The 23,532-nt window shown below is 44.3% G+C and overlaps 3 long non-coding RNA genes across 8 annotated transcripts in view; 2 read left to right on the top strand and 1 right to left on the bottom strand.

Annotated features, from left to right (window-relative positions):
* The first annotated feature begins 621 nt into the window (after positions 1-621).
* On the top strand, positions 622-6,070 carry LOC126523574 (uncharacterized). The gene is made up of 4 exons (XR_008610794.2): positions 622-1,060; positions 1,130-1,269; positions 1,339-1,507; positions 5,905-6,070. It is a non-coding gene; the product is annotated as an uncharacterized lncRNA (long non-coding RNA).
* A 326-nt stretch (positions 6,071-6,396) lies between these two features.
* Positions 6,397-17,299, bottom strand: LOC126523578 (uncharacterized). Of its 4 annotated transcripts, XR_011895136.1 has the most exons (4): positions 17,011-17,299; positions 10,558-15,440; positions 9,450-9,526; positions 8,665-8,682 (listed from the first exon to the last, which is right to left on the bottom strand). It is a non-coding gene; the product is annotated as an uncharacterized lncRNA (long non-coding RNA). The 4 variants fall into 4 exon arrangements; XR_011895138.1 differs by lacking the exons at positions 8,665-8,682; positions 9,450-9,526 and adding an exon at positions 6,397-6,965; XR_011895137.1 differs by lacking the exon at positions 9,450-9,526 and having other exon boundaries at positions 8,426-8,682.
* Positions 17,300-17,591: 292 nt separating this feature from the next.
* The window catches only part of LOC140218956 (uncharacterized), a 58,832-nt gene continuing 52,891 nt past the window's right edge, over positions 17,592-23,532 (top strand). Inside the window, exons 1-2 of one of the 3 annotated variants that reach the window (XR_011895134.1) lie at positions 17,592-17,728; positions 19,215-23,528. This is a non-coding gene — a long non-coding RNA (uncharacterized lncRNA). The other 2 variants (XR_011895132.1, XR_011895133.1) reach the window with 2 other exon arrangements.

Below are 23,532 nucleotides of genomic sequence, written 5' to 3'. Positions count from 1 at the left end.
ATAGTGACGGCCCCGTCGCTACAGTGTTGTTATAGTGACGGGCCCCGTCACTGTAGTGCTGATGTTAAAGTGCCGGGCCCCGTCACTGTACTTTCCAGTAACGAACAGCATGCGCGTTATCAGCATGACATAGCATTGCCGACAGGAAAGTAGCGGGCGCGGCGTTTTCAAGAAAGGAAACGCATCAAGGAAGATGATGATTATCGTTGTGTGGCAGAAGGGGCACTCCAAAGGGTGTAAACTTTTCTTAGAGTGTAGAGTGTAGTGTGCGTTGATGTGTCAGAAAGCCTGAAGCGTCCGACAGCGATCCAATCCAATCCAAATTATCGCCATCAATGGCAGCAAAGCGAAAGCGATGTTGATATGGTGGATCCACACGACGGACGAAATCCGTCTTTTTCGCGACGGACTGCGCATCACGTGACTACGCGTCACGGATTTGTGCCGTCCGCGCGTCGTCCGCGACCCCCACGGACGGAAAATGCCGAGCTATTTTTCGCATCCGGATTTTGGGGGTCGTATGCTGCGGATTTAGCCTAGCATGCTCTACAGTCTGGCAACAAGCGCGGCTTTGGGATCTTTCTGAAACAGAAGCGTATCCCCGCAGGCTGGCTGTACCCGGTTTGGAGGCAAACCGGATGTGACGTGTGCCAGTGGCGTACTCCCTGCCCCCAGATAGGTACTTGTACGCCTAGGGAAAGACGCTGCTAGGTGCTGCTGCTAAATCCCTGTGGTTTCTGCCAGCCACATGCGGCCATTGCGGGCTCACGCAGGTTCGTTCGCGTGGTCTTGTTACGCCTCGCTGGATCGTGTTCAGTCATGCCGTCCTTGCGCGGCGTGATTGTCGGTGAGTCAGGTTAAATTCTTAAATAGGTCGCGCCTGCGCCTAATTGAGTCTATAAAAGCCTGCACATTCAGTTTTGCTAGCTACAATGCAGTGCGGCTGGCGTGAGCTGTCTCCACGATGCGCTTCGATCGTGTCGATTTCGCCGTTCTGTATGTTGGCGTTAACGACCTTGAATGCAACATGGATCCACAAGAAATGTGCGACAACATCAAGGTAAGTCTACTGAAATCACAAAATTTGAAACAATAAGCGCTAATAGTTGTGTTTTCTTTTAAATTTCAGGCCTTGATTGTTCAACGAGACGGCCCCCGTCGTGCTGGTTTTCAAGGTGCTCCCTCGCTGCCTAGAAGATGCTGATGTATGTTGGCGTTAACGACCTTGAATGCAACATGGATCCACAAGAAATGTGCGACAACATCAAGGTAAGTCTACTGAAATCACAAAATTTGAAACAATAAGCGCTAATAGTTGTGTTTTCTTTTAAATTTCAGGCCTTGATTGTTCAACGAGACGGCCCCCGTCGTGCTGGTTTTCAAGGTGCTCCCTCGCTGCCTAGAAGATGCTGATGCGGAATAGAAAATGCAAAAACGTCGCTTGCTCAACCGCAAATTGACGGCTACGCTGAAGCGCATGCCGTGTCTGCGGAATTTGAACCCCGAGGTATGGGCCCCCTTTTTCCAGCGGCATGCCGTTACATACCGTCAGGAACACGCTTGGCTTATTTCTGACTCGGTAAAAAATGTTTCACTTTTTCTCGCTTCTCGCTGCGGAAGAAATGCGGACCGTTTGTCGTAGTTGTGTCTCCATTACAGGGTGGCATTACTGCGGTGAATAAAGCAAGTGTTGCCGTACATACTGTGCGCATTTCACCCTTTGTTGGGCGGTCGGAAAATATTGGTCCCACTTTTCAGGGCTACTTCGCTATTATGTAGCGGTGAAGTGTAATTTCTACCATTGAACATTCCTGTGTAGATGTGTTTCTGAATCACGTTAAGCACATTTTTTCGTCCATTTCTTTGTCAAACAACGCGATAGAGCGATTGCGCAGATTGTTTACTTCCCTTTCTACAATGTTTAGTTTATTCTGTCGCCTTCCTTCAAACCACCACAGCGGCAAATGGACTTTTTTTATCGAAATTCCGCGTTTTCACAATAGCTGAATTTTGGTGCGGTTAGGTGTCTAAATTTCTCGTACCCACAGCTATTAAAACAGTTGATAAAATTATTAGCATCGCGAACAAATCGCATTCCTACATATGCGAGCTGCTACATATGAGCCCTCAAGAATTTTCAAGAAGCATCTTTTTTCTAAGAACCCTTGCGATATTGGAAAGCCCTGATTGAGGATTCTCATACAAAGCATGCTCAGTAAGTATAATGAAAACATGCACAAACAATGTATAATGTACTGGGTACTCTGGCTGCTTCTAATCACATTACAGGTGACCACGAGTAGGTAGAAACGGGCCTTGAGGCTGTATAGTGGGACGTAATATTCCCACTTTTCGCTATTGCTGAATCGTAGTCAGCTTTGAGATTTTACGTTATGTAAAAAATGCTTCATAAAAAAAAGCACTTGTAATGTCTCGGACACAAAGCGGCCTGTTCTCTGCTTGCGTCTATGAAAGGGTTAAGATGCACACACTATTCAAAGGTCGCATTGAGAACTGAGTTGCAGGCGCTACTATGCTCCGCAAGCAGCAGGATACTAAAAGGAGAAATGAGCAACACCGTACTGCCTTCATTTCTTCAAACCCTTCAACAAAGCTTGAACAAGAAATGCACGCGAGGGTGTCACTACAGACAGCTGTGGCAACACTGACGCATGCGCGAGGATATAAAATGAGGTGCAGCTGTGCGGTGCACGCTGCCATGAAGTTCGAATTAGTTTCCCCCTTGCGAAACTACCGGAAAGGACATATTGCATCCATCGGTGTTAATATATTTTCTAGCATATTTTCTTGTTTTCAGCCAACATACACATCCCCGTTAAATCAAATAGATCACTGTAGATGGCGGCCACAAGCATATTACAAGGACTGTGAATTGGAAGCTGTTAGCTACCTGTGGCACAAAGTCATGCAAGGGTACACATAGTCTTTGTGTGCACATTGACTTCATGTTTTACCAATTTGACTGGCTCCTATTGCACTCCGGCTGAATAGCAATAACACACAGGCCACTTTACGTTCGAGCTACTCGAAAGCTTGCATTAGTGAAAAGCATCTAAACTTTTTCTGGTACAGCCGTGCGTTGTTCGAAGTGTCTCAATGCATTGCAGTGATTGAACAGGCACATATTGGCTGTACTACTTGGATTTCAGCGTGCATGCGTTGGCTGGACAAAAAATTCTACCATATTTTACCTCCAAACTTTTGCTCACGATTGGAAAGCGCTGTTTCTGTTGTAAATAGATGTGGCTTGCACACAAGGTATGTGCATGCTAAGTGTCTTGGTAAAGAAAAGTAAAGGTATGCTGCATGAACAGAAGGTGCTGCAGCCACATAACCGGACCTTTGATTTTCATTATGCTGACAGATTGAAGGGATGGAACTAAGTGCGTGTCTTTTAGATGCTTGATTTCAGCCAGTTAAATTTGCCAACATGGGGATTCAAACCACTGGTGTCCATCTGCTGTTCGGCTGAACTCTCAATTTAGTGAGACTACTAACTACTGCGTTCATTGGTGCCGACAGATATCAAGTCCGTTGTAGCTCGGCATTACTGTATTCTGTCACCAAAATGCTAGAGAACCACTTGAGATCCTTTGATGTCAGCATCCTCATAATCAGTGGGCACCCCATAAGAAAAATGGGTCAACTTTGGCTGGTATCCTTGCAAGTGTGAGAAGGCTAGGCCACAGAAACTCGTTTTTCTGATTTGTGCACTATTCAGCCACGTTAAAATGTGGGGAGCCTAGACATCTAAAAGACGAGGAGCAAGCAAATTGAATGCAGCTACCAAGCAAAAAATGTGGAAGTGTAAGCTGTTGATTTTTTACTCTAAAGGCACGTTCACACCAAAGACGGAGCGGCTAAACCGGGCAAAGCTCTTGGCCAGGGGATAAAAGTAGGCGTTAAACGAGGCGGCAAGCCCGATCGCTTGCGGACCACTTTTCCTGCCCGCCAGAGCTGTCCGATTTGCCGCGGCCAATCAGAACACCAGACGACGCTGGCGTGTGCTGCGCGATAAGGATGGACGACCGGTGCCACGAGACGGCGACAAGTGCGCCACAAAAACGTTAGATGCTCCGCCTCGGCGGTGCGAGCAGCCAGGCAAGCCGTCCAGTATACAGGGTGTTTCAGCTAACTAGTGCCGAGGCACAAAGAAACAACTAGGCCTGCAGTACTCAAATACAATCAATTCAGTAGACTACCCTGTTGAGCAACTTTAATACTTACGGCTCATTAAGAAACATCTAACTGCTTTATTTTTATGAAGATAGCTGCTGTGGTTATTTTTTCAGGACAAAAGAAAGTGCACAAAATCGAAAAAAGTACCATGCAACTATGCACTTTTTAGCAGTGACGAACAAATGAACAATGCGGCATGCAGACAGGATGTAAAAAATATGCAGATCCGACACACTGTGAAAATTATGTAAGCAGCTTTCTTTGCTGCTTGTGTTCATTGATGGCATTTGGCAGTGATATGTTAAATGTTACCTCGCATGCACCACTTGTGTTCGTAGTACACAGAGCTCATAGGCAGACGTGCGCTCCGATGCTCAAGGTGGTGCTGTGCACCATCCATATCCTGTGAGAGTAGTGACACTATCATTCCCTCACACGGCGCATCGCATGGCGGGTGAGGTAGAGAAATCCGTTTATTGAATCCTTAGGAGAAATAGTTGCTGCCACGTCCTGTGCCCGACAGAGCAGCGCCTGCTGGCCACACAGGCTTCTGTCATGCAGCATGGCCTCCCAGTGTTGTAGTGTAGGAACATTGAAGTTTTGATGCTGGACCACCACTTGCATACTGTCCTTTTGACGCCGTGGTGCTGTATTGCAGCTTTGCATCTGCACATCCTGTCTCAATTGTTGGCATGGACACACTTGCCGTGTTTATTTTTTCAGAAATAGCATAAACATGCCATACCACACCTTGAACTATCATTATAATATTTTTAGTTTGCCACTACAACTGTCACCATGTCTAGATGTAGTATTTTTCTTTTAAAGAGACTCTATACGAAGGATGCTTTCTGATGGCATCTTTACCTTCTCGTACGATCATTCAGCAAGCACAAAGTGCTGCAGCTTCTGCAATGCTTTTGTCTATTCCTTCCAGGCACACTACTGTCAATGTATCATTAGCGCTGAAATAGAATACCGCCCGTTGCTCAAAGCAGCTTCAATATAGATTCCAATCGGAAGAATAGGCAGACTTGTGGCAGTATACAACTTTCTATAGCCATAAAAGGCAAGCTAGCATAGTGGGGCATCTCAATGCTTGTAAAAGCATTCAACTGCATGTATCTCCAGATAACTAAGCTCAAGCAGACACTGCCAAAATTCGTTCTTCTCATGGTGAGTCGGTGCGGGAACTTGAACGTGTCGCTTTTCCTTCATTTTTGTGTCTCTTATGGTTTTGCTAAGGCTCTTGCCACAGCAAAATTCCTCTTGTGGTATTTTAGAAGGGTAATTTAATAATCACCTAGGCGATGTCATTTCCTTCATTTGGTTGCACTGTGTGCATCAGTGCAATAAGTGGGTCAAACGGCTTAATACGAAATGTCGCCAGGCCATTTTGGCACGACACTTGTGGATAACATTTTGGTGTGGCTTGGGTGAGACTGAAAGAAATTGACACATACAAGCACAAAGGCCAGGCACTGTTCCCTTGTGGCCTGCACAACCACTAGAATAGCAGCTAGTCTTATCAATTCATACTGAGTATCACAAAGTGTAACATTGCAAGAACTGTAGCTTGCTTGATGAGACAAAGCACTTATAGCTGTAGCTGAAACATGTGGTGTGATCAACATGTACAAGGTTACAATACTCTACACCCTTTTTGTACTTAAGTTTTTAACTTTGCCCACAATCTGATTACAGCTTTCCAGAGTTCCTTGGAAAATCCTCCCATGCACCTGCCATGTACATTGCCCTCCTCCTCGATGTGGCGTGCAAGATGGCAGCAGCAGCTGTGGGAACAGTTGAAGAGGCGAAGAAAGGTCCACTTTATAATAGGTTGTATGTAAATAAAACTGATCGACCTCAACCGATTCGGCTTCCACTTTTGTCAAGACAATTGTCAGCAAAGCAATGGAGCAATTTCAGTAGGGTGATAGTAATAAATAGTGCATAGAAATTCTTGGAAGCCCCGTCAGCTTTCTTGCTGAGGTGGTTTAGGCAGGGAATGCCAATTCATGAGGGATGGTCATGGCCACCATGTTCAATGTATGTGCAGCATTAATCAGTTCTCTAGACCGAGTGCACTAATGTCACATGATACATTTTCAAACCTCGCATGCTTTCTTTGGGGCTGAGAAAATTAATGAAGCATGAAACTCAGCATGTTGCAGTTTTCAATTAACCATCACTGCATTTGTCCATTCTTGAAACAAATTTTATTGTACCAAATGCATACAGAATGAATTTGTGGAATATCCAAAGTACATTTTGCTTGTGTTGGTCAAGCAGCTGGCAGAAGAAAACCACAAAGTTCCAAAGCAGAAAGATAACACTTCTTTTGAAGTACACAACTGGCGAAACAGTGTTGCTAACACACGAGTGCAAAACTTGCTGCCGATTAAAAAAAAAAGGGAGCTGCTACACACCACTTCGTTCCTTGACCATTTATTTTTTCTTTTGTGGCTGATTTTTAAAAATCCTTGCTATAGCAAATGCAAGGACATCAGAAAATCAACGCACAACAGATATTGGTGCAATGGTGTAAAGTAATGAAGATATAATTTTGCATGCACATTATTTAGTCTGAAATAGAAGGATACAGCACAAACGTTACTCTTCAATCCCAATAAAAAATATGGAACTCGTGGGCTACACGAGGGCTATGGATAAATCTTGAGGGCCTCGGATTCTGTAATGTGCAGCTATACTTAAGTACACAAGCATTTTTGGATTCTGCCTCTACCTGGGTGCAGCGTTGTGACCTGGAATGAAAAGCCACAGCCATCGAGCTGCTGCAGTGGCGACATCACAGTAAAAGGTAATAGCGAAAAATTAAAACAATAATATGGCCATGCAACTTGCACATCAGATAGGTCACCTGAAGCTTCTATTTCCAATTTTTCTGGTGTTGCATAGGACAAAAATTTTGAAAAGTGATAGTGTACGATTTTCATACATTAACAATTATGCATATCTAGTTTTTTTTTTTTTTAACCATGCAGATATTTAGCAAAAAGTTTTGAGCACAGAGAGCCTGTCGTTCTTGCAAAGGAGTTTCTAGGTGAGGAGGACACACTTTGCTGCTAATGCGAGTTTCAGAAAATTAATTTTGAAAAATTCAGTCACTTTTTTATTAGTAACTTCGAGGCAGCCTTCTAAATGGCATATTTGGAGGCAGTCACATGTGAACGCACACCCTTTCTTTTTCGAAATCTCGAAAATTGCACTTATTTTGAAATATTCATTATCGCGCTCAATTGAGTACAATCAAAACTTGGTGCATCCTGCTCCACATCAGGCGGCAGTGCCCTGTCAAGAAGTGTGGGACAAAGCTTAAATGATAGCCTGACACGACACACTGATGCACATGCTTGCCAGGCAAAGTGTGTCGTATCAGCTGCTACAATGACTGGCCAAGATGTTGTTTCAGACTTTCTCGAGCTTGTTGTCGGGGGTGTTTCCATCTGATGAGGTAGCGGGACCTTCTTTTCTGCGCTCCCAGCACACTCGGTTCCAATATTGCCTCGATTTACCAGTGAAATTCAATGATGAATATCTTGAATTAGGTGCAACTTTCAAGATTTGTAAGAAATGAGAGTGCTATAAAATGTGACTGCCTCCAAATTTGTGGAGTTCCAAAATAGAGGAATTCCTCTGCAAGAATGCCACATTTGCTGCGCTCATAACTTTAAAACAAGAAAATCTGTATGGTAATAAAAGACACCCTGTACATATACAGTGTGCATTGGAGCATTTCATGCAACCAATATTCAAGCACCTTCTGTCTACAAAGAATTCATAAAGCAAATTTATGCTTGGAATCAGTTACGAGCACTGGAAATGCAAACACTGTGACGAACCCTGGTCACATGCCAGGCATTGTGTTGCTGCTCTCTGCATAGGGCCTATGAATAAAAACCACCTTCAACATTACACAGTAAGCTACCAATTGCTATGTGTAGGAAGACTTAGTTCTTCAAATGCAATTATGACCTAGACATTCTAAAGCTTTTCTGATAATGTACTTTTAGTGAACAAGTACCCCAAACTTGAACAACTCTGAAGCTATAATGCCATTATTATCTGAAAGATGCACTCACATTTTTTTAACGCAGTAAGGAAACATTCATAATCGACAATGCCACCATAGAAATGAGAGTCATATAATATTGCACTGCGTGCAGCAAGGATAGCACAATCTCGCACAAAAGATTATAGTCTCTCCCGCAGACTTTGAGGGCTTCTTTATTATGTCTCACTTATGATGCCGTGACATGGTACGAAACCATGATGACGTAACTTATGATCATGAGTTACTCTTGAATGAAAGCTTATGCACACATGCATATTCCTGCATTGCAACTCTGGAGTGCACTTACAGTAAGGACACTGTGAAAAGAACAAAAGGCCAACAGCAAGAACCAGGCAGCGCAGTGCTGTTTGCACCTTCTCGGCTGTTGTCGGTTTAAGTCACCTTCACTGCAGGAGAGTCGTGTTATGCGGCGAAGCATATTTAGCATCATGCAGTGAAGCATATCTGAAGTTAAAGGGGACACTGTTACGGGGCCCCTGCTGGTGCTTGTGGTTACCCGACACTATCAGCTTAAGTACTCGTACTGTGACCTCTTCATGCATTTGGACAACACCAATCGCCATGTGAAAACCTCTGTTCACTACTAATCTTGCTAAGAGCCTAAATTGTTTCCAAACTACAAATTTCACCAAGTGGCAAACTTGGCAATGCTTCTGGAACCTCTTTCTAAAGTACTTTAATACTACCAGGATGCTTCAATGTCAAACTGGATTAAAAACCTGGGATGAGATTGGGCAAGCTTCTAGCTTTCTGACTGTTTGCTTCACCTTCTACATCAGTGAGTAGGCAGTGTTCAATAGGCGCTCCCACTTCACCAAGCAGACGACCGCTGATGAAAGCATGGTGAAGGCGAATAATGAGAGCGCAAGCAAACATTCAGAATGCAAGATCTCGCCCTTGGATTTAGAGAAAGGAAGGATAATTTCAACACCAAGGAACACCAACACTGGGCAACATTCATGCACCAGCTTTGTCAGTTTTTTGATGCTCCCACTACTTGTGCTGAAATCGTGAGAAAAGCCCAGAGAGAGTATACAATTCGAGAATCATGTACCTCTTACATTGTGGATGTGCTTGCACAGTGCTACCGCATGAACACCACCACGTCTCAAAATGATCGAATGAGACATATTAAAGGCACAAACACTGTTACCTTATACGTCCTTGGTATGCAGAACCCCAGCACCTCCACCACTTCTAAGGAACCGCTTTATTCTTGCCGAGCTAGAGCTATGGCGAGGAAGAAGCGACACACACTACGTACGGATGAGGAAGATGACGGAAAGTCACATTGCGCTCACAATATCGCTAACGTGGTAGTTTCCCAAAGGAAGCGGTCACACCACTGCATATAAAGTGTATGCACAGGGATTCTCATACGTCTTCCCTGTCCAAGGGACTGGTGGCAAGCACCACAAAGCAGCACTGGTCAGGTGCATTCTAATTAAATTCTTAAGAATTGAGAAAAGGCCGATTCAACACAAAGCAACGACCTGACACCCTTGCCAACAAACCTGTTGAACTGGCATTAAGTTTCAGATATTTGCGGCCACACATATGTAAACCAATGGGCAAGGTTCTGACTGGTGTTGTAGAAGTCGCGGGGCGCTTTTTTCGTTGCGACGATAGATCGGATTCATTTACAAGTAAGGCTCCAGGAGGGCACATGTAACCGGCAAACAGAGGCCTCAGGAGAGCATTAGATTATAATCAAGGAGGCGGCAGGGTACCCAAGGGGCAGCGGAGGGATCAAAACTGGAAGCAGGGCGGTCCCAAACTGGAAGCAGGTTATGTTGCCCCAACTCACGGACCACCCTGACTCCAGCCTTGTCCGCGAAAGCGGACAGCTGCTGATCTTAAAATGCGTCAGAAAATTCGGAAAGTACGACTTACACACAGCCTACAGACATCAAGATATACTACTAGCACGCGCAGGCCTCGCCGAGCCCCAACCCATGGACCAGTCCGCGTTCTAGCTCTGGTGTCCCCGTTACCGAGTTGGTGTCCTGGAGACGCCGCCAATAATATGAAATAGTGACACGTTGTTACTAGTAAAAAACACGACTTAAGCCGCTAACGCTACGTTCAGCACTGCCGCGCCCAACAACTTCTACAACGCATGTGAGAACTTCACCAAGCAATGGTTGTTCTTGGCAATACTAAGAACTTGTGAATTTTGTGTACCGCTCATGCTTAACTTTGTAGTGCACTGTGGCTTAGTGAAGCACTACGATTGCGTGTAGCATACGTACACATCTTACCTGATAGACGGTGAACGGGGTCTTGTACAAATATCCGCTGAAGAAGAAAAGACTACACCTTCACATGTGTTAAAACACATGCCAAACTTGAAAAAACAGACGTACAATGAACCTCCACACGTTAAAATAGCAAAAGCATCACTTAATAGTCGAAAACTATTGAAAACTTTGCAAGCGCCATGGCAAGCGCAAATCCGCCATTGCTGCTGATATTGATGTTGATCAGGCTGTCCCCTTGCGATCGAGTCGGCAAGCGCGTGGAAGCGCGTTTCTTTTTTCTATGGAACCGCAATTGGCGCAATGTAGCCAAAATAAACAAATAAAACTGTGAATCAACTCCAAATACACACACGCAAAAGAAAAATCGTCGGGATTCTCTATAACGACGTTTCCAACCCCTTGACCGATATTTCATACAGCTCGTTGCATTAATTAAAATACCTGCAGTGCATTGTTTTCATAACGCGCAAAAAAAATTCTGCACTTAAGCTTACCCGCACAAACACGCGGCGCAAATTCGTAGAACGCCACCAGTGCAGCCCCCACCCGCCAAGAAAATATATGACTAGTCAATAATAATAGCATATAATTATAACGTGAGCGTCGGCGCAATCAATGGAGAATTCAATTTTATTTGTTATAGAAAATCAAATGCAATGCAGTAAACAATGGATAGAATTAGGCATATAGCTTCCTGGAGTCTAAAAAAAATCTGCCTTGAAACTTGACGTGCTGACACGGCAAATTGTGGGTATACGATTGAAAATAATTGCTATAGTGTGTTCGTGTATGAGTAAGCTTCTCAAAAGGAGTTTCAAGTGTTTCCATGGTATGGCAAGCTTATATCTTGATTCATCAAGTTTTTTTTATTCATGTTGTTCAATTATGTTTAAAAAGCGAATTGTAAATCCCAATGGTTTTGTTTTTTACCAGGGGAACACAGAGTTGAGCCACTGTTTTGAAACAAACTTTTATTTAAAGGTAGTTACAAGTAACACCGACACCCTCGCTCATGACAAAACAACTTTCACTCGCTGTGTCCAGACACTTGGTTCAAGGTGCATGTAATGCTTCATCTCCAAGCTTCGCGTGGTTTCTTAAAGGCATTGTGAAATCTACACGGTGTTTTTATTTTACACCTCCTCATCTCATAGCACAAGATCTGAAATGCGTGAACAAGAAGAATCAGGCCAGCACATATTCACAGAAATGAACTCTTCACAGTGCAGTTGACAAGTGCAAAAATTACAGCAGAAACTGCCAGTCACATGATATGAGCACAACATAACTGTTCTTTTTGCGGGAAAGCCTCAATCCCATGCCGACATTAACCTATATGGTGGTCATCACTGGCAATGTTTGAAAGATTTTCATAAAATAGAGACTGAATGTCTGGAGTATTTATCATAAGGGAAGTAGAAACTCGCACATCTTCTAAACAGCCCTTTGCAGTGCTAAATGTATGCTGGCTATTGATAGTAATAAATAGTATGACTGTTACAACTGTTAAACAAGACAAAAGCTCACAGGAATATGAAGGCTTGAAGTGATAAACAGTGTTTGGAGGGGGAATGTAGCTGGAGTGAACCTTTTGACAAAGATTTGTTTTCGTCAGTGCCGCAATTAAGTTCGGCACAGCAATCTTTATGCACGCTTAGCTCACTTTCCCACACCCTCAATGTAGGATGAAGAGGAGAATAAGAAAGTGCGTAGAATGAAGTTGAAGTGTAGAAAAGAAATGGGGAGACAGTGAAAGAGAAGGTAGGAGCACTGTTGTAGATTATTCTTCGAAGGCTACTCTTCCAAAAGAAAAAGAGAAAAATATTAAATGTGTAAGGAAGCATTGCCAATTGTTATTATGCCTACTCAAGTAAGAGATGCATCATAAGGGATGCAATATAAAACTGATCTGATATGTAGAGTGGCCTAAAGCTTTCTGCATAGTCTTTACAATCATTATGACACTGTCTGCTGCAGCCAAATATGCAGAAGATTTAATTGAGTGCTCATGACCAGAGCAACTTATCCAGACTGCACACAATACCACTGCATATGCCCTCTATTTTGGTAATCTGAAAAATAAAAGTTTATTCAAATGGGCAATAAGAACATCACATGGAACACAAAATCTAGATCGAATTATGAGGCATGCCACAGTGCGGGACTCAGTAATATTTTTGACCACCTCGGGTTTTGTGATGTGCACTTAAATTCAACTACACACTTTTTTTTTTTCATTTCACCACCACTGAAATGCAGCCACCTTTGCTGGGATTGAACCCGCAAGCTCGTGCTCAACAGTGCAACATCATAACTACTGCTCTACTGAGTGTTTACACAAATTTATAAGTAGCAAAACACATTGGAGGCTTTTGCACACTGAAACACTACACACCATCCAATGCACTTCCTTACATCTATGTACAGACATACTTACCAGCGGCTCATATGACAAGCATGGAGGCGTGCTCTAACACACTACCATCCAACAGCTGCCACATACCAGAGATGACCACTGGGTCTGTACCTATCTTCACAGAACACTTACCAGCAGCTCATACAACAAGCATGGAGGCATCTCTCGTGCTCTAACACACATACCATCCAGCTGTGACATATGGCTGCACACCACAGACAAAAACAGACGGGCTAATCATCAGAGACCACATGTCATGATTTGTTAACATGCGAGCCCTCAACCTGCTTCAATAAGGCATGACAGCACAGCACTACTGCACCACTTCTCTCTTCCTAACTGCACTGGAGGCTTGTTACCAGTAATCGTGCCCTGCTGACATGGTTATCTCTTGTTTCTATGTTGCTGTCCCTAAGCTGTTATTTAAGGACTTCCTTTTGAACTTCAGTGGGCCTTGAAAGGCTAGATGATGGCTGCGACAATCTAGGGTTTTTTGTAGAGTGAAATCTTAACAGGTGCACAACTTTTTTGTTGGCTGGTTCATTTGAATGGTCTGGCATCTTTCTTTTTGGGTCACTTTCACTTTCAACAAGCATGAAAACTGGCTCAAACAAATTGTTTGCCTTCTCAGCCACACCCTCAGAGACTTCACCATCTGATATTGCCTGTCTGACCGAGTCCATTTTTGCTCTTAAGAGTGCTGAGCTTTACACTGCTTTGGCTGCTTCCAGCTTTGTTATACTCTGTACAATGTGCAATGCCCGACTTGCCTCACATGCTTCTTCGGGTGAGCTCTCATGGGCCTTGTTGCTGCTAGTTGGATTAGCGATGACCACACAGTGAATGTGCTTGCACACTGTAAAGTGTATAAGATGGTCATAGCAAGTGCACATGTAAGTATGCACACACACTGCACATTCCTTACACCTCAAAGGACAGCAAGCACCATCTCCCACTTTTGACACTTTATATGAGAGCCCTTTAATAGACTGAGATGGCACAGTCTATATGCCATCTTCATTTAATTTGGCACAGCCATCTTCATTTAATTTGGCTCAAGCTGCCATTTCACTGCCAGACCTGTGGTTCTTCTGAATTCTGCTCAGCTTCTTACCCTTTGCCCCTTTCATCATCTGGATAGCCCTTTTCATTAAAAAATGATTTGTCAAGTCCATGAGGGCAGAAATAAGTTTGTCACCATGCTTATTCTGTTTTCTCTCCAGCATAGTATGCTTTAACGTCCTGCGCTTGCTCTCAAGGTGCATGTTAGTGTTGACAGCTGCTCTAGTCCTAAAGCAATAGGCCCACTCTTGCGGCCTAACTGCATAGTGGTCATTGAAGTACTTCAGGAAGTCCCTCAGTTTTTCTCCCTCACTAGAAAGGAATTGCTTAAAATAATCTTCAAATGCCTTTTCCGCGAGGAACTCTAAGAGTAGCCACACACTATGGTAAACATGTGGCCTTAGCTGTTTCTCTACACACTCGAGTATCTTCTTATGCCAATTGTTATCCACATGCCAGGCACTGAGAAGTTTCTGTTTTGCGGCACCCATGACCATGGACCATGCTTTGTAGAATTGCGACGCATCATCAGATATCAATGTCTTAGCAGCCACTTTTTTGGCCATGGCCAACTCCAGATATTTGAAGAATGCTGTCAAAGTTTGCTCGTTCATCCGGTTGCAGATGAAATAAGCTATAGCTACACCTGATCCTATTTTATCTAGCACCAGAAGAGTGGTCAGCTCAAACTGGTACTCTGTAGTTCCATGTGTGGAGTCAAGACATACAGTACCTGCAGGGCCCAATTTTTCTAGTAGCTCCTTCTGAGACTGTCATCAGAACAAGAGCAAAGTCTGCTGAAGGAAATGTACCACTTGGGTCCACTGCACCTTGTGCCTTGTACAGGCGGACAAGTGTTTCACCTTTTTCTTTCATCACAAGCACCCACATGTCTACACTGATAGCGTCATTAGTGTGACAATGTTCAGGAGCAGCAATGTTAAACTGCTGTTTGATGTTATGCAGGGTTGAGCACTCTGCCAAGTGCACGGGCCTCAGCTTGGATGCCACAGATGTTCTTACTCGCTTTAGAATGGTTTTCATGGGCATACCCCTTTCTAGGTTCTCTGCTACGCTGGCCTTTTCCTTGTCACTCATTCTCAAGTGCTGAATTTCTGGTTTATGACCGTAATGGTTTCTTTGATACCTGACTTTTATGGTGGTGCCTTCAGGTGTCGGACGGTAATTGTGACGGTAATAAATGAAAGACATATCTTACCAGACCTACAGCTCCCCTGACTTTTCTCCCGACGGTCACTATGACCTTCCTTTTTCCTTGCCTCGCCTGATCTATTACAGTAATAGTGGATCCTTGTTTCTCCACTGGCCAGCTTTTTGGGGTCCCTGGGCAAAATGAACCAGCAGTTTTGGCTACCCTATTCTTTTGCTTTCCATTCATGAAATTCTGTAATAAAAGCACAAAATAGCATTAGATAGTGACAAGTACTATTGGGAGAGAGATGCAAACAAAAATAATCACTCTAAAGGCTTTGGACACGGGCTAATGTAGCATTTATTTTACTCCCTCACCTTCAACTCGACTGTGTCATGAGGTCACCCTTGATATTGCTCAAATTTATGTTAAAATTGAATTTCAAATGCAATGCGCCATAACTTCAAAAAATTTATCATATTAGTTTTGTTTTAATAAGAAACAAATATGAAACTTAAGCATGATCTATGCTCACTCCTTCCTCAATATTGAATCAGACTGTACATTCATAGCAATGCTGTTACGATAAGACAAAGACGAACTGAGAGCACATGGTGCAAGCTACGCCCCAGAACAGTGTGAATCCCTTCTCTCAGTTTCTTCTTGAAAAGCTCCTTCTTTTCAAGAAGAGCTTGATTTTTTACTGTAGATAGGGGCTTGGCGAGGGAGTGTTCCATCGTCACGCGGTTATGATCTGGCTTGGGCATGCGCCTGGTTCGAAGAGGCAGCATTATGTGTGATTTCAATAAACTAGTTGCTAGTCTGCGTTCGTCCTGTCTTCTTCTACGTTGGTGTGTTTTCTCAAGCGCAGTTTAAGTTCACAAGAAGATGTCTTACCAAGTAGCCTCCTAACACACTCTTCTTAAAGAAAAAAGGATTGCGCGTGCGTCAAATTTCGCTCTACTTTACGAAATCTACAACCAGAGTCCTTCTATTGAGGGACTGTGGCACTACTAAAGAATTTTCCCAAAGTACGCCGGCAGACCAAGCCGCTGACAGCCGCAATTGCAAGTGTGGTCGTGCACCTACGTCGGCCTGCATTCGGACCTATTGCGGCCTGCACTGAGGCGAAGACTACACCACGCACGCAAGTAGCGCAGAGCAACGTCAGAACGCAGAGCAAATCCCTCCTCTCGTTTAAGTAAAAAAAAAAAGGGGGGGGGGGGGTTGCGCGAGCGTCACATTTCGCTCTATTCTATGAAATGTACTGCTAAAGAGTTTGCCCACAATACGCTGGGAAACCATCCCGGCGACATCCGCAAATTCATGTATGGTACCGGTTCTGCGTCTCTGCCGCATTGAAACGTGCACTGAGGCGAAGACTAGGCCACGCACGTATGTGGCACAGAGCAACGTCAGAACGCAGAACAGCTTACTCCTGTCGCTTAAAAAAATAAGAAGATGTACAAACGTCAAATTTCACTCCACTTGGTGTGCAGGAAAGCAGACAATGCCAAACGTACGTCATGTAGCGCATCGCTGGGAGCGCGCACACATGACTATGGATAAACAAACAAATTATATTTAACGAGGATACAAACTTCAAAATACCCCAAGGAAATAAATTAGGCACCTGCGCAAAAGCTGCTCTTCGCGAAACAGATAGAGAAAAAGAAAACAAAGGCCCGCAAAGCATAAACAACTGCCTTTTTGGAGACACACTGCGCAACAAGAAATTAAAAAAAGTCCAAGATATAATATTGCGTTTAAACGTCATTTGCTCACGATGACTGAGAATAAACTTAATAAAACTGTTCCTCACCCTTATTGTTCCGGAACACCGGGTGCACGTAATCAGCCTCGAAGTTGTGCGCAGCGATCTGGTGCACCGAATACTTCTCCATTGTAGGCAGGGAAGTGCCACATACGTCGCATTTCATCAATTTCTTGACATCCACGGCCATTTTGTGAACGTTCCTGATGTGTTGCAGCATGTTCTTCCTCTGTATGAATAGTTTGCTGCAGAATTCGCAGCGACGATCGTCATCGCCGATGGCAGCTCGATCACAGACGTGCGCCATTCCGACATTGCACGCACTAGGGTTGTTGCATAATCCGGCAGCAATACAGGGAAGAAACCTCCCCAATCACGTGACACACTAGGTATTCAGTGGCCCCATAGGGACAGTTGGAAACCAACTTAGGGAACTAACATCCGGGAACGCAGGGTCACGTGGATGCTGCCTTCTATTGTTCACCACGAGACGGTCATTAGAGGAAACGCCAGTTCACGGGATTGGCCAGTCGTTTCAGCGGGTGCGAGAGAGAAAATCTGGGGGCGTTTGCGCCTGAAATTTCTTCCTTTGCCTAGGTACTACGGAGGAGAAGCCGATTTGCTTGTTTCGTATGCGTTTGTCCCTAGGCGCGCATTTTGCCGTGTGTCGGCTGGCGATCCTTCAAAATGTCTCCCTTCTTGACGAAGCCGTGCGTGCCGTGCGTCGTGCATAAGTTTTCCTCCTGCGTCTCCTTGGATGTTGCCGGTAGGTTTGTTGCGCTTTTTGGTAACATACGGAACGTGCGACGGGATCAGTGAACCTGTGATATCGAGGACCAATCGGATAACTTAATGCCACGGCGTAATGCCAAAGCATTACGCCGTGTCCATCGTGTGTTGGTTAACGGTGCATACTGCACCCTTCAAGAGATACGCGTGAACATGCATGTCTGCATGTCGAAAGACATTTAGCACCCTGTAGCTGGGAAAAGCGAAAGTCGTTATGCAATTTATGGCCGTAGACCACTCTGAAACGTGATGGCGGCCGCAGTGTTCCGACTGGTGTTATAGAAGTGGCGGGGTGCTTTTTTCTTCCCGACGATATAATGGATTTTTACCAGTACTGCGACAGGACGGCATACGTCACCGGCAAACGGAGCCCTCACGAGAGCACCTGAGCTTATAATAACGCTCTGTCTAAATGTACATCCGATCCCGGCCACGGCGGCCGCATTTCGATGGGGGCGAAATGCGAAAACACCCGTGTGCTTAGGTTTAGGTGCATGTTAAAGAACCCCAGGTGGTCGAAATTTCCGGAGTCCTCCACTACGGCGTGCCTCATAATCAGAAAGTGGTTTTGGCACGTAAAACCCCATAATTTAATTTAAATGTACGTCCGACTTGCCTGCTTTGCTTCCGTTTCGCTAGCTCTGCGGCTCCCGCTTACCGATTTATTGCACATGGTTTTGCTGAAGAACCTTTATTTATATCGAAGGGGACCATTCAAATATTCCATTTAAAAGTCAGAGAGCAGCGTACAAAAAGCGTTGCACAAGCGAAGGTACTGCTCCAGGAGAGCATGCCTGGTCTACACTATGGCCCCTATTCCTCGCCCGGGAAGAGACACAAAACATCTTTAATGAGACGAAAGATGGCTCATTAAATCAATAATCCGCCATCACCAACTCGGCACGAGCGCCGCACGGGCGAGAAAGTCTTTCTGACGTACACCCACTTTAGCAGTACATTTCAACTCGACATAGCTAGGTGACAGATTTCAAGAAGCACAGGCTGGTACACATGGCTCACTGTAGCCCAGTACTGCCCGGTACTGCCATTTTTATGAGACACCTGCTGCTATCCCTTGCCACAACTGCGCCTTCACTTCCTTAACAGCGCCAGGACTGATGCTTGGCATCAGTAGCATTCGTGACAGAAAGTGCTTGCTCTTTGGCAACTGATGACCCAATTAATTTGCTACTTTCTTCTGAAATTTGTGCTCATAAGTGCTGCTCTTGTCGTCACTGTCAAACTGATCTCCTTTGTGTGATCCCTTGTAGTTTTTCTGTACCCTTCTCCCTGCACATGCTTGATCACTTTTTGTTGCTCTTCCCTGTCGCCATTCCTCTACAGTGGCACTGTCTTTTGCTATATGTGCCTGGCTGTCTATTGCTTATGCCGCATGTTCACTGTAATCATTTCCTTCGCCAGATACGTGAATTATTAATTGCTAAAAAAACTTTTATCTGCAGGGTCTCCTGGAAATTCATCCACAGCTGGAAACCAAAATTGTGCTTCATCCCAGACCACAGCTTATCTCCACATCAAAGCCTCATATCACCATTACATCTCCAGTCTCACTCACGTTCGCTCTGAACAGAAAAAAAAAAAAAAACAGTTGCTGCACTTCACAAGGCAAGAATCCATCTCATTTTCTCCTGGGGGGGAGGGGGGGTATTCTGTAAGAGTACACCTAGTGGGCTGTCCATTTCGGCCACTGCCGATTGGATTCAGCTGTGAGAGGAGGAGACGAGCAGCCCTAGCCAATCAGTAGCGGCCGAAATGGACAGTCCACTAGTGGGCTCTTGCAGAATACTCCTCCCCACCCCCCACCCCCCTGCTCACCACATCTTGCCTGCTGCTTTCTCTTGTCATGTATGACTTTGCACATACTTTTCGTTCATGTTCTCCTTTCTGCTTTGGCACTACACCTATGCTTTTTTTTTGTTCATGCAATAGCTCTTCATTGCCATTGCTATTTTCTCGGCCTTCGCGTATTCTATTGCAGTCACTAGCATCATACTTACTAATCAGTGCGGAAACAATGGAAGACACACGGAAGGGCACCGGACGAGTGCTGTCTAATAACTGAAATTTATTGAACACTAGCATCAAATGTCTCTTACCTTTGGTTGCTCCATATAACTTGCTAGAAATGCAATAGAAATTTTCATCATAGGGCATTCAGTCTTGGAGCATACTGAAATTATAGCTATTTGCTTTGTGATGAAGTATTGCTTTAGTAAAAAACAACTAATTAACTTGGCAAGTTGTTTCCAAAGGCTACATCCTTTGCATGTCCAAATGTCCACACCTTGCAAGTTCCTAAAGAACTTCACAGCTTCAAAGGCTTTTGCTTCATAATTTTGCAGCTTAATTTAGCATTTTACCCCCGTTCATCTCATTATTGTGGTTGTTGTGTGACAGTACCAAACTTAGACCTTAGCATGAAGCAATGCTTAAAAACCGTTGTGCTCTTACACGCTTTATCAAATCACTGCTTTGTTTTAATGTTACTGGTGCTGTGGCTTTGGTGTTGGCTGCTAAGCCCAAGGCCGTGCGATCAAATCCAAGCCCCTGCGGCCACATTTCGATCGGGGCAAAATGCAAAAAATGCTGTGCGCCTTGCATTGGGTGCATGTTGAACCCAGGTAGTCAGAATTAATCCAGAGTTTCTCATTATTGCATCCCTCATCATCATTTAGTGATCTTGGCATGTAAAACCACTGAACTTAATTTTTAAGTATTGTCTTTGCCAAGTACAAATCTAGATTTTGGATGTCACTGAAAATGTAACCAATACACAAATTTAAATACTTTGTCATCTAAAGAAAAATGGGACACTATAAAATGCAGTAATCACCATTATGTGCCTTGCAGCCAGAACAATATCAGCACGCTAGGAAGCACCATCGCCATTGCCTGTTGCTTGACGACTCCATTACACCTCGTCACAGTCAAACAGAACAGCTTTCACCTCCAACTTTTGTCCATTCTCCTTTGCCTGTTGTCTAATCATCTCGCCAAATTCTATGGTTGCTATCCTGTTCTCCAGCTGTGAATCGTGGTTGAACCACTTCAAACGTCTGTCGACTTGTTTATCTGACACAGTGAAGTAAAAGTGTACTTGCTCACTGTGAAATAAAAATGCACTGCAGTGATGTTGCAGTGATACTCTTGCCAGAATAACCTACTTTTCATGAAACCAGAGTAGTAGTCAGAAGACTGGCATTTATGCCAGCTGCATTGCCAAGCTCCTGCACAAGAGCAGAGCTTAGCATCTGAGCATTCGCATCATTCTGAGTATTCTTGCATATCATTTTCGCTCGTTAAACCTTGCTACAAGACATTAATTTTCAGCAGCCAAGCCTGACAGCTTTGGTCAATCTTTCGTGCTCTGAGCTGGTTTGATGCAATACTTTTAACGGAATTTCTTTATTGCTGTTTATTATGTGGTCAGTGACAGGATTTTTTTTTATGCAAGAATGTTAAATGGTTCCTTCAGTGAAAAAGCCGGCAGCACCTGTAGCAGCAAAACGGTGCCTAATTTCCCGTTGACTGTGACGCCATGTGAGCACACGAGGCGCGCTCATGACGCTAGCTTGCACTTGCTGGCTCGTGTCTCAGCAGAGGAAAGCGAGTGAAGGGGAACATCAGCTGCTGTGCTACTTCGCGAGGGGAGAGTGCATTGCTACGACAAAACATCACCTTCCCTCTCGCAAGCCTGTGTTACCACCTGTTCCTTGTCTACTCAAGCTCTTGTGTGTGTTCTAACTGCACCTCGGTGAGGCTAAATCAATATGTGCCAAGCGTCTTAACGTGCCCGCTTGCCCGCGAGGAGTTCATAACTCACACTGCTCAGTGGCGTTTAGTTGGACATTAAAGTATTCACAACTCATAAAAGTGCTTAGGTATCCTCGGATTTTCTTCGTACTTAATGCACAAACTTCGAAGTCATTTTTCCTGGCGAAATTAGTTAAATATCATTGTCCTTTGTCTGCTGTCTGGCCTTTGTGTGAGCCTTATATATCTTCGCAGCCACTCCTGTCACGCACAGTAATTTGTGTACTTGTGCTTGTATCTTCCATGGCATATGATTAATTAATGCATTTTATTTGCATGATCCAACTAAACATGATCTCAAAAAGCTTCACTTGACTGCTCACTTGTCCCTGTGGCTACATTGTGTGGATGTACTATCAGCGTCAAATGAAACGCAAACAGCAGAGTGCATGCCTGTAGCATCACTGAATGTATAGTGCACACACTTGGCCAATCGTCACCCTCACAGGCGTGCACATCTGGTTTCACAACACTGCAATGATGCCCTATACTGAGATATTTTTCTTTCTGTTTTGCTTCTTGCTTTCTTAGATTTTTGGTTTTTTTTTTTGCTTTGAAATAAAAGGAAAGCATAACAGAAAGAAAATTTGACTGCATTCAATGTGTTAGAAAACGTTCACTTCAATATTTTTTTTCTCACACTGCAATCAAAAGCAGTGTGGCAACACTGAGTCTTGATGAAATGAATTGGCACCCTCGGAAACTGTTCCCACTGGTAATCGAAGCTGATCTTGAAGGCCATGCTTTTGTCTACTGCAAAAACTGGAACTGATTTCAGGAGCTGGGAAATACGTTATGGCCCTCATTCATTGTTTTGCTTTTGCATCTTGGCAGTTTGCTGCTGCTATTTATAGCACAAGTGAAGGAATTGTAGCACAAGTAACACTGACACCTGTGCTGCCCTTTTTGGTGCCAGAGTGTGTGAAGGAAGGCTGCTATCTGGTCTTGAAATCCATCGAAGCAGCCTTATTCCCAGACATCACACAGCCTTGCCAAAATGGCGGTTGGCACGAAGGGTCTAGAGGCAGCGACTTGAAATAGAATTTTCGACTTACCATACCAGAAATGGTTTTATTTCCAACAAACTTTGTTGGGTGTCCTCCAGGCGAAAAGCTGCAACATACAGCTTTAATGTGCCTGAAGGCCCTCGCATGGCAGCAGTAAGTCTCCTATCGGCAAACGTATAACATACGAAACACTAATCTATTAGGATATACATTTACAATGTAGCAAAAGAAATGTGTGAAATCTAAAGAAACATTCATCTTTTCAGATAATTATATAGTATTTATAAAATAAATTCTTAATGCACAACAAAGCTAAGATGCATATTATATGTATTATACATCCCAAAGGATCACATTTCAAAAATAAGCACTACAGACAACATGTCTAGCATGTACACTCGCCCACAAAATGTTACAGGGTGCGCAAGCGTGTGGCAAAACGACCCTTCTTCCCTTCTAGCTGTGCACCCATGGTATCGAGTTTGCACGCATGCGCGTCCCTCTGAGACTGCAAGCGTGCATGTTTCCGCACTTCCTCCTTGTGCGCCGGCGATATCCGAATGTAGCCGTGAGGTGCCCCTCTTGCGATGGGCGCGAAACTATGTGAAGCCTGAGCTTGCGCGTGCCGCTGCGGCTGCTTTTTGTCGAGTCACGAGCGCCAACGCATACGGCCCAGTGGCGAACCCAGCAAGTAATTTTTTTTTAATGAGCTGCACCATTTTGTGTCCAATCTTTGTTGTTTCTTTTTATGAATGGGGCATTCTCCCACAGAAGAGCATGTCAGAAAATGCCCCCTATAGAAGGAGACAGTGTCAACTCCCATTGAAGACCAGCAGTTAGGACACATGGACCTGTGACAGAAAAGCTGCCGGATGGATCTGGGACAGCGACGCTGGCCTGTACTTTCCTATCGTCTCCATTATCCATGGCAACCTGGTAT

The sequence above is a fragment of the Dermacentor andersoni genome, chromosome 6, assembly GCF_023375885.2.
Source record: "Dermacentor andersoni chromosome 6, qqDerAnde1_hic_scaffold, whole genome shotgun sequence".
Classification (NCBI taxonomy): Eukaryota; Metazoa; Arthropoda; class Arachnida; order Ixodida; family Ixodidae; genus Dermacentor; species Dermacentor andersoni.
Note: the sequence above shows the minus strand (reverse complement) of the source record. Positions and strands in the feature narration are given on the sequence as shown.